Genomic DNA, 10,399 nt, shown 5'->3' on the forward strand with positions numbered 1-10,399 from the left:
GTGAATCGAGCCATATATACACTGCTCAAAAAAATTATGGGAACACTAAAATAACACATCCTAGATCTGAATGAATGAAATAATCTTATTAAATACTTATTTTTTTTACATAGTTGAATGTGCTGACAACAAAATCACACAAAAATTATCAATGGAAATCAAATGTATCAACCCATGGAGATCTGGGTTTGGAGTCACCCTCAAAATTAAAGTGGAAAACTACACTACAGGCTGATCCAACTTTGATGTAATGTTCTTAAAACAAGTCAAAATGAGGCTCAGTAGTGTGTGTGGCCTCCACGTGCCTGTATGACCTCCCTACAACGCCTGGGCATGCTCCTGATGAGGTGGTGGATGGTCTCCTGAGGGATCTCCTCCCAGACCTGGACTAAAGCATCCGCCAACTCCTGGACAGTCTGTGGTGCAACGTGGCGTTGGTGGATGGAGCAAGACATGATGTCCCAGATGTGCTCAATTGGATTCAGGTCTGGGGAACGGGCGGGCCAGTCCATAGCATCAATGCCTTCCTCTTGCAGGAACTGCTGACACACTCCAGCCACATGAGGTCTAGCATTGCCTTGCATTAGGAGGAACCCAGGGCCAACCGCACCAGCATATGGTCTCACAAGGGGTCTGAGGATCTCATCTCGGTACCTAATGGCAGTCAGGCTACCTCTGGCGAGCACATGGAGGGCTGTGCGGCCCCCCAAAGAAATGCCACCCCACACCATGACTGACCCACCACCAAACCGGTCATGCTGGAGGATGTTGCAGGCAGCAGAACGTTCTCCACGGCGTCTCCAGACTCTGTCACGTCTGTCACGTGCTCAGTGTGAACCTGCTTTCATCTGTGAAGAGCACAGGGCGCCAGTGGCGAATTTGCCAATCTTGGTGTTCTCTGGCAAATGCCAAACGTCCTGCACGGTGTTGGGCTGTAAGCACAACCCCAACCTGTGGATGTCGGGCCCTCATACCACCCTCATGGAGTCTATTTCTGACCGTTTGAGCAGACACATGCACATTCGTGGCCTGCTGGAGGTCATTTTGCAGGGCTCTGGCAGTGCTCCTCCTGCTCCTCCTTGCACAAAGGCGGAGGTAGCAGTCCTGCTGCTGGGTTGTTGCCCTCCTACGGCCTCCTCCACATCTCCTGATGTACTGGCCTGTCTCCTGGTAGCGGCTCCATGCTCTGGACACTACGCTGACAGACACAGCAAACCTTCTTGCCACAGCTCGCATTGATGTGCCATCCTGGATGAGCTGCACTACCTGAGCCACTTGTGTGGGTTGTAGACTCCGTCTCATGCTACCACTACAGTGAAAGCACCGCCAGCATTCAAAAGTGACCAAAACATCAGCCAGGAAGCATAGGAACTGAGAAGTGGTCTGTGGTCACCACCTGCAAAACCAGTCCTTTATTGGGGGGTGTCTTGCTAATTGCCTATAATTTGCACCTGTTGTCTATTCCATTTGCACAACAGCATGTGAAATGTATTGTCAATCAGTGTTGCTTCCTAAATGGACAGTTTGATTTCACAGAAGTGTGATTGACTTGGAGTTACATTGTGTTGTTTAAGTGTTCCCTTAATTTTTTTGAGCAGTGTATTTTGAACACCTACTATAGGCCTACTGTATTTCTCATTCCATTATGACTATGATGTCCATCATTTAGGTACATTCAATGTACATGTTGTAAGTGTAGTTTAGGTACACAATAACTATATAAGTATATATTAGTGTATAAGTGTATATTGATCAGGGGCGCAACTTTCACTGGGGACAGGGGGGGGGACATGACCCCCCCCCCCCCCACACACACACATTCTGAAATTGCATATTTGGTGGTCTCATCAGGGTCAAGCAGCCAGGGAACCAGTCTGTGACAGTGCAGAGGTGAACTTTTGCCGATATAACACTTTATTCTCTCAGTGCAGCAAGCACTGGGCAAGCAAGAAGCTTAAAAGATTGAAACTATTTTAAGGCAGTCTGACAAACCTCTAAAGTTCCAAACTGTATCAAGGGTTGATAGAGGCTTTTCCTGATGACACAAAACATGTAAAAACTAAAATATGAGGAAGACCTGGGAGACGCTACTGATGATGATGAATGGATACAGATATGTTAGAATGCCCAGTCATGTTCATATAATCTCAGACATAAAGCTACAGGGCCCCGTGTAGCTCAGTTGGTAGAGCATGGCGCTTGCAACGCCAGGGTTGTGGGTTCGTTTCCCACGGGGGGCCAGTATGAAAAATGTATGCACTCACTAACTGTAAGTCGCTCTGGATAAGAGCGTCTGCTAAATGACTAAAATGTAAATGTAAATAAATCACTGCAGTTTAAAACGATCCAGCCAGTGAAACTGAATATCATGCACTCAGAAATTTGGAAGAAATGTCAAGTTATGTATCACTAGATTTGATTAATTACAAGATTAAGGGTATACTGTGCAACTTTCATAAGGTCTGGATGCCTTATATGGAATGCTGTATGACAAAAGGAGTCTGTATTGAAAACATGCCCACGTCAGGGGAGATGCCTATTTAGGCAATCCCTAGCTGCTGGGCTGCTCAAACCTGGCCCTGGGAGTCTGCTGTACTGTTGGTTGTCACTCTGGCCTTGGTCTAACACACCTGAAACCAATAATGAAAGTTTCACTAAGATCCTAAAGCTGAGTGGGGGTGTTGGGTTGAGGCGCTGCAAGGCCGTGGACCCCTAGGGGCAGGACGGGGTGACCCAGCTATGCAAGTAAAAAGAGCTCTATGGTACTATTAGGCCTATGATTTGAATTACAATTTTATTAATCACTTAAACATATTTAATAATGACGTCTTACCTAGCTTGATGACTGTGGGCATTTTTGCTTACTTTTTGTTGTTCTAAATAGAGACGGCTAGAAGGGCCATGGATCATATTCGATTGTGTAGAAATGCAGGAAATTAGCTTTAGATGCCCCCAAAAATGGGAGGACCCCCAGACCGCACTTCAAGTTATGTACCCCCACTTCTAAAACCAAAGTTGAGCCATTGATATTGATATTCCTGGTTAAATGTATATTTAATAGGCAACAGCCATTGACCTTCCACCACTTGAGGGTCTCAGCTGACAGGTAAACATTGCTCTCGGATAGCAACGGATGGATATAGTTGAAATATCAAACCATTCAGAGATGTTGGCTGGGTTATACAGTGTTTGCAGGCACAGTGTCTGGTAACAGATTTCCCTCTTGTAGTTCGACTGAGTATCTTCTCAACTCTGAGTCAATATGTTGCAAAAATCATACAGCAACAAACCAATAGGACAATGACCATGTCACGCCCTGGCTAGTTGGTTTGGTCAGGGTGGGAGTATCTATGTATGCGTATATCTATGTGTATGATCTAGTATGTGTAGATCGATGTTGCGCGGGTGTGGTTCCCAATCAGAGGCAGCTGTCGATCATTGTCTCTGATTGGGGATCATACTTAGGTAGCCATTTTGCCTACCTATGTTGTGGGATCTTGACTCTTGTTTGGCTTGTTTGTGTGTAGCCATTGTGAGCTTCACGTTACGTTGCTTTTGTTGTTTTGTCGTGTGTTAACTTTGTGAATAAACATGTATGCATTCCACGCTGCACCTTGGTCCAATCCTGTACTCAACGAACGTGACAGAAGATCCCACCACCAACGGACCAAGCAGCGTGCCCAGGAGGAGCAAACACCCTGGACACAAGTGGGGAAGATGTGGTCTTGGGAGGAGATATTTGCTTGGAAAGGACCCTGGGCGAAGGTAGAAGCCCAGGTAGGAGAGGATCGACGGCGACTCCAAAATGCGAAACGACGAAGGAGACCCGAGAGGCAACCCCAAGAACATTTTTTGGGGGGCACACGGGGTGGTCGACGAAGCAGCAGGAGGCCAGGAAAGGGCTGACTGTGGAGGAGGAGGCCGCTATTGTAGAGGTCCTCCAAGACCTGCAGATCAGCAGTATGAGAGAGGAGGCCACCACATTACGAGGGCTGATAGCGAGGATAGAGCAGAAGAGCTCCCTTCAAAAGGAGGCGCTGCAGGAGGCCAAAAGGGAGAAGGAATTAGTGGATGCACGGAGAGAGGAGCTGGCCAGGCAACAGAAGGAGCGTGTGTTCATTGAGGAACAAAGTTATGCGGAGATACGCTCTGTGTTGCCAGTGCGCCTTCACGGTCCAGTATATCCTGTGCCAGTCCTACGCACTGTGTCGCCAGTGCGCGTTCACAGCCCAGTGCGTCCTGTGCCAGCGCCCCGCACGTGCCGTGCGAAAGTGGAAATCCAGCCAGGACAGGTTGTGCCAGCTTTACACTCCAGACCTCCAGTACGCCTCCACGGTCCAGTATATCCTGCTCCGGTTCTATGCACTGTGTCACCAGTGCGCCTCCCCAGCCTGGTACGTCCGTACCTGCTCCCCGCACCAAACCAGTGGTGCGTGTATCCAGTCCGGTATGGCCCGTACCTGCTCCCCGCACCAAACCAGTGGTGCGTGTCGCCAGCCCGGTACTCCCAGTACATGCTCCCCACACCAAACCAGTGGTGCGTGTATCCAGTCCAGTACGGCCCGTACCTGCTCCCGCACCAAACCAGTGGTGCGTGTTGCCAGCCCGGTATGCCCCGTACCTAATCCCCACACCAAGCCAGTGGTGCGTGTCGCTAGCCCGGTACGCCCCGTACCTGCTCCCCGCACCAAACCAATGGTGCGTGTATCCAGTCCGGTACGGCCCGTACCTACTCCCCGCACCAAGCCAGTGGTGCGTGTTGCTTGCCCATTACGCCCCGTACCTGCTCCCCGCACCAAACCAGTGGTGCGTGTATCATGTCCGGTACGGCCCGTACCTGCTCCTCGCACCAAACCAGTGGTGCGTGTCTCCAGTCCGACACGGCCCGTGCCTGCTCCTCGCACCAGACCAGTGGTGCGTGTTCCCAGTCCGGCACAGCCCGTGCCTGCTCCTCGCACCAAACCAGTGGTGCGTGTTACCAGCCCGGTACGCCCCGTACCTGCTCCCCTCACCAAACCAGTGGTGCGTGTCTCCAGTCCAGCACGGCCCGTGCCTGCACCTCGCACCAGACCAGTGGTGCGTATTCCCAGTCCGGCACGGCCTGTACCTGCTCCTCCACCAAACCAGTGGTGCGTGTCGCCAGCCCGGTACGCCCCGTACCTGCTCCCCGCACCAAACCAGTGGTGCGTGTCGCCAGCCCGGTACACCCCGTACCTGCTCCCCGCACCAAACCAATGGTGCGTGTATCCAGTCCGGTCCGGCCCGTACCTGCTCCCCACACCAAACCAGTGGTGCGTGTCGCTAGCCCGGTACGCCCCGTACCTGCTCCCCGCACCAAACTAGTGTTGCGTGTATCATGTCCGGTACGGCCCGTGCCTGCTCCACGCACCAAACCAGTGGTGCGTGTCGCCAGCCCAGTACGCCCCGTACCTGCTCCCCGCACCAAACCAGTGGTGCGTGTCTCCAGTCCGGCAAGGCCCGTGCCTGCTCCTCGCACCAGACCAGTGGTGCGTGTTCCCAGTCCAGCACAGCCCGTGCCTGCTCCTCGCACCAAACCAGTGGTGCGTGTCTCCAGTCCGGCACGGCCCATGCCTGTTCCTCTTACCAGACTAGTAGTGCGTGTTCCCAGTCCGGCACAGCCCGTGCCTGCTCCTCGCACCAAAGCAGTGGTGCGTGTCGCCAGCCCGGTACGCCCCGTACCTGCTCCCCGCACCAAACCAGTGGTGCGTGTATCATGTCCGGTACAGCCCGTACCTGCTCCTCGCACCAAACCAGTGGTGCGTGTCGCCAGCCCAGTACGCCCCGTACCTGCTCCCCGCACCAAACCAGTGGTGCGTGTCTCCAGTCCGGCACGGCCCGTGCCTGCTCCTCGCACCAGACCAGTGGTGCGTGTTCCCAGTCCTGCACAGCCCGTGCTTGCTCCTCACACCAAACCAGGTGTGCGTGTCTCCAGTCCAGCACGGCCCGTGCCTGCTCCTCTTACCAGACCAGTGGTGCGTGTTCCCAGTCCGGCACAGCCCGTGCCTGCTCCTCGCACCAAACCAGTGGTGCGTGTCGCCAGCCCGGTACGCCCCGTACCTGCTCCCTGCACCAAACCAGTGGTGCGTGTCTCCAGTCCGGCACGGCCCGTGCCTGCTCCTCGCACCAGACCAGTGGTGCGTGTTCCCAGTCCGGCACAGCCCGTGCTTGCTCCTCACACCAAACCAGTGGTGCGTGTCTCCAGTCCAGCACGGCCCGTGCCTGCTCCTCTTACCAGACCAGTGGTGCGTGTTCCCAGTCCGGCACAGCCCGTGCCTGCTCCTCGCACCAAACCAGTGGTGCGTGTCGCCAGCCCGGTACGCCCCGTACCTGCTCCCTGCACCAAACCAGTGGTGCGTGTCTCCAGTCCGGCACGGCCCGTGCCTGCTCCTCGCACCAGACCAGTGGTGCGTATTCCCAGTCCGGCACGGCCCGTATCTGCTCCTCGCACCAGACCAGTGGTGCGTATTCCCAGTCCGGAACGGACCGTACCTGCTCCTCCACCAAACCAGTGGTGCGTGTCGCCAGCCCGGTACGCCCCGTACCTGCTCCCCGCACCAAACCAGTGGTGCATGTTCCCAGCCCGGTGCGGCCCATGCCTGCTCCTCGCACCAGACCAGTAGTGCGTGTTCCCAGTCCGGCACAGCCCGTGCTTGCTCCTCGCACCAAACCAGTGGTGCGTGTCTCCAGCCCGGCACGGCCCGTGCCTGCTCCTCTTACCAGACCAGTGGTGCGTGTTCCCAGTCCGGCACAGCCCGTGTCTGCTCCTCGCACCAAACCAGTGGTGCGTTTCGCCAGCCCGGTACGCCCCATACCTGCTCCCCGCACCAAACCAGTGGTGCATGTTTCCAGCCCGGTGCGGCCCATGCCTGTTCCTCGCACCAGACCAGTGGTGCGTGTCCCCAACCCGGTACGGCTTGTGCCAGAGCAGTCCGCTCCACCGGTGCCAAATCCAGCTCCCGGCAGCGGCTCCACTCCAGAACCAGACGTCAACCCCTCTCCAGGGTCGTGGCCTCCCACACCAGGGTCCAGACAGGGCTTGGTGCATCGTGGGAGGACTGAGAGGGGAAGCATTGCGCCGAGGTCCAGACCAGACCAGGGGTGCAACGGGGAGGCAGAAAGGGAGAGGACGTCACGCCCGGAGCCGGAGCCACCACCGAGGCTGAATGCCCACCCGGACCCTCCCCTAATGAGTCAGGTTGGTGCGGCCAGAGTACACACCTTTGGGGGGGGGGGGGGTACTGTCACGCCCTGACATAGAGTTCGCTAGTTGGTTTGGTCAGGGTGTGCGTATCTATGTATGTTGAGTCTTATGATTCGAGAAATGTTGAGTCTTATGATTCTAGGGAACATGTACAACTAAATGAATAGTTGACATTTCAATGTAAAAAATAATAACTGTGATATGTATTTCCTGATGGACAGAGATGATACCTATAGCTCCCTATAAACAAGAAATCGTGAAAAGCAAATATTACACATTTTGAATTTAGGTAGACAATTCCCTCATTACTTTTTATCCAGACTAATTCCATGTGTCTGGTGCATGATTCTCTATACAAAACAGTGTTGACACAGCATCTGCAAGAAGAGCTGTTGTAATTATAAGCATGATAACCATCTGAGCCAATATTTTCTGCTTTCAACTTTCAGTTAGCATACTACAGGAATGGACTGGGACCAGAAATTGGCCCATGCCTATTTTTTCCCAGAGGACACCATTATTAGCCAAATGATGATATCTACGCAAAAACAAATTTAGACAAGCCCACTGGGCTACAGCTGGACCATCAATGCAGAGTTTAAAAGAGTAACACAAGAGGAATAAAATAAAAATACACAAGAATGGAACTACAGTATATACAGGAAGTACCAGTACCATATCAATATGCATACTATAGGAATGGAGGTATTCGAGTTAGACATGTACATGAAGGCAGGGTAATGTGACCATGCATCAGGACAGATAATAACAAGAGTAAAATAAAGAACATAGTAGCAGCATAAATTATGTGTAAAAATTTGTATGTATGTGTGTTTGTGTTGTCAGTATGCGTGTGTGTGTTATGTGTGTGTGTGTGTGCGTATGTATGTAGTATATGTGAATGTGTATGGGTTTTGTGTGGGAGTGTCAATGTAGTGTGTGTGAGTGAGTGTGTATATGGTGTGCATTTACAGTCTAGTGCAGTGGTTCTCAACTGGTTTTGCTTGGGGACCAACATTTGACAATGACAATTGAGTCGCAACCCAGTATTATGGACTGTTGAGGATTACATTTTGTAATGTTGTATTGCAGCTGCCTTCTTGGGCAGGCTTCACTTGCAAAATAGACTCTGTCTCAATGGGCTACTATTATGGTATTAAAGAAAGTCATTACAAAGCGATATTAACTGAGAACATTTATTATCAATTCAAGAGAATAAGCCATTTAATTAGGCGACCAGTTCAAGAGTGCGATGTAATAAATTATCAGACTCAGAACATGACATTAAAACCAGTCCAATAATGTTAATGAACAGTAACACATACCAGTGTTTAAAATAAAAAAATAAACAATCATTAGGAATTTTTAATCATCAATTACCATGTGAATAGTTTCACAACCTTGTTTTTTTCATTCATTTTTAACCAGTTCAATAAAATGTAATATGAATGTCAGAATTAATTAACAATAATAATTAACATAGTGAACAATAACTCATTAACCTGTTTATTTAGTGTGTGTGTGGGAAAGCTGGGGGTGTTTCTTCAGTTTGATAAGTTTATTGAATTCTGGGGTGATGGTTGACAGGTCAACTCGGAGGTCATGCTGGCTGTCCAGTTTGTTTCTGCTTTTAGTTTTCAGCACGGCCATAGCAGAGAAGCCACTTTCACACAGATAGGTAGCGCTGAACGGTAGCATGATTCTGATTGCATGACAGGCGAGCGCAGGATACTCTCCCACTACGCTGCACCAGAACTGTGGCAGTGCCATTTCCAGGTAGCGCATGCTCAGTCCGTGATCAAATGACAGCTCCACCAGCTGATCCTCTTCATTGCTTGGCAACGTGACGCTTCCCATCTCCCCTCGAAAGGTGTTTTGTCTCCTGTTCTCATCCGGGAAGTAGTGGCAAAACTTTCCATGCAGCTTGACAAGATTCTGTTTAACGTTTTTTTTCAGTGTGTCGCCTTGAGCTATGTTGATCAGATTCTGAATATCAAAATCAGCATTGGGAAACATGTCAATCCTCCTGTTAGAAACATGATTTGCCCAAACGGTAAGCTTCATCTTGAAAGCATCCACTTTGTCCCTCTGTTCAAATCGATTGTGCCCCCTCCCTTGCATTGACACATTGAGCGAATTTAGATTATCAAAAATATCCGCCAGGTAGGCAACCTGCGCAAGCCATTTCACACACTCGAAATGTTCGGCCAGAGGTAACTTGTTTTACCGTCCCTCCACCACACAACCCCTGAAACCGCTACAATACCTTCTGGAAACAAAGCTTGTATTATAAGGAGGATGGGATCCACCCAAATTATTTGGGTTCCTGGATCCTTTCACAGCATTATAAGGCTGCGTCGAGACAATGACTTATCAATGACCCAAGTGCAGCTCATTTAATCCCTACCATTGTGTCGCTGAGTTGTCATAATGCTTCAGCAAATGTACATTATCCTAGGGGCGTTGGAAGACACAATATAAATAACCTAATTTATGTCCCCCTTACTGCCTGAAATGCCTCTGCTGATCCTACAGCTATTGTATGCAGTAATCATATGCCTATGAACCAGAGTATCACGTTTCAGGAGAAGACCCAATGTCAAAGTAACAAAAGTTTATCACAAAAACAGGGGGCAGGCAAACGACAGGTCAAGGGCAGGCAGAGGTCAATAATCCAGATCAGAGTCCAAAAGGTACAGAACGGCAGGCAGTCTCAGGGTCAGGGAAGGCAGAGGTCAATAATCCAGGGTGGTGTGACAAGGTACAGAACGGCAGGCAGGCTCAGGGTCAGGGCAGGCAGAGTGGTCAAAACCAGGAAAACTAGAAAACATTAACTTGACAAAACAAAACGAACTGGCAACAGACAAACAGAGAACACAGGTATAAATACACTGGGGATAATGGGGAAGATGGGTGACACCTGGAGGGCGGTGGAGACAATCACAAAGACAGATGAAACAGATCAGGGTGTGACAGTACCCTCCCCCTCTAGGGGTACAAATGACAGTCCCACTAAGACCAAACCAGATGCGATGGCGTATCACTGCAGAATGCTGTGGTAGCCATGCTGGTTAAGTGTGCCTTGAATTCTAAATACATCACAGACCGTGTCACCAGCAAAGCACCACACCATAACACTTCCTCCTCCATGCTTTATGGTGGGAACTACACATGCGG

Source organism: Coregonus lavaretus (assembly GCF_964263955.1).
Source record: "Coregonus lavaretus genome assembly, chromosome: 3".
Classification (NCBI taxonomy): Eukaryota; Metazoa; Chordata; class Actinopteri; order Salmoniformes; family Salmonidae; genus Coregonus; species Coregonus lavaretus.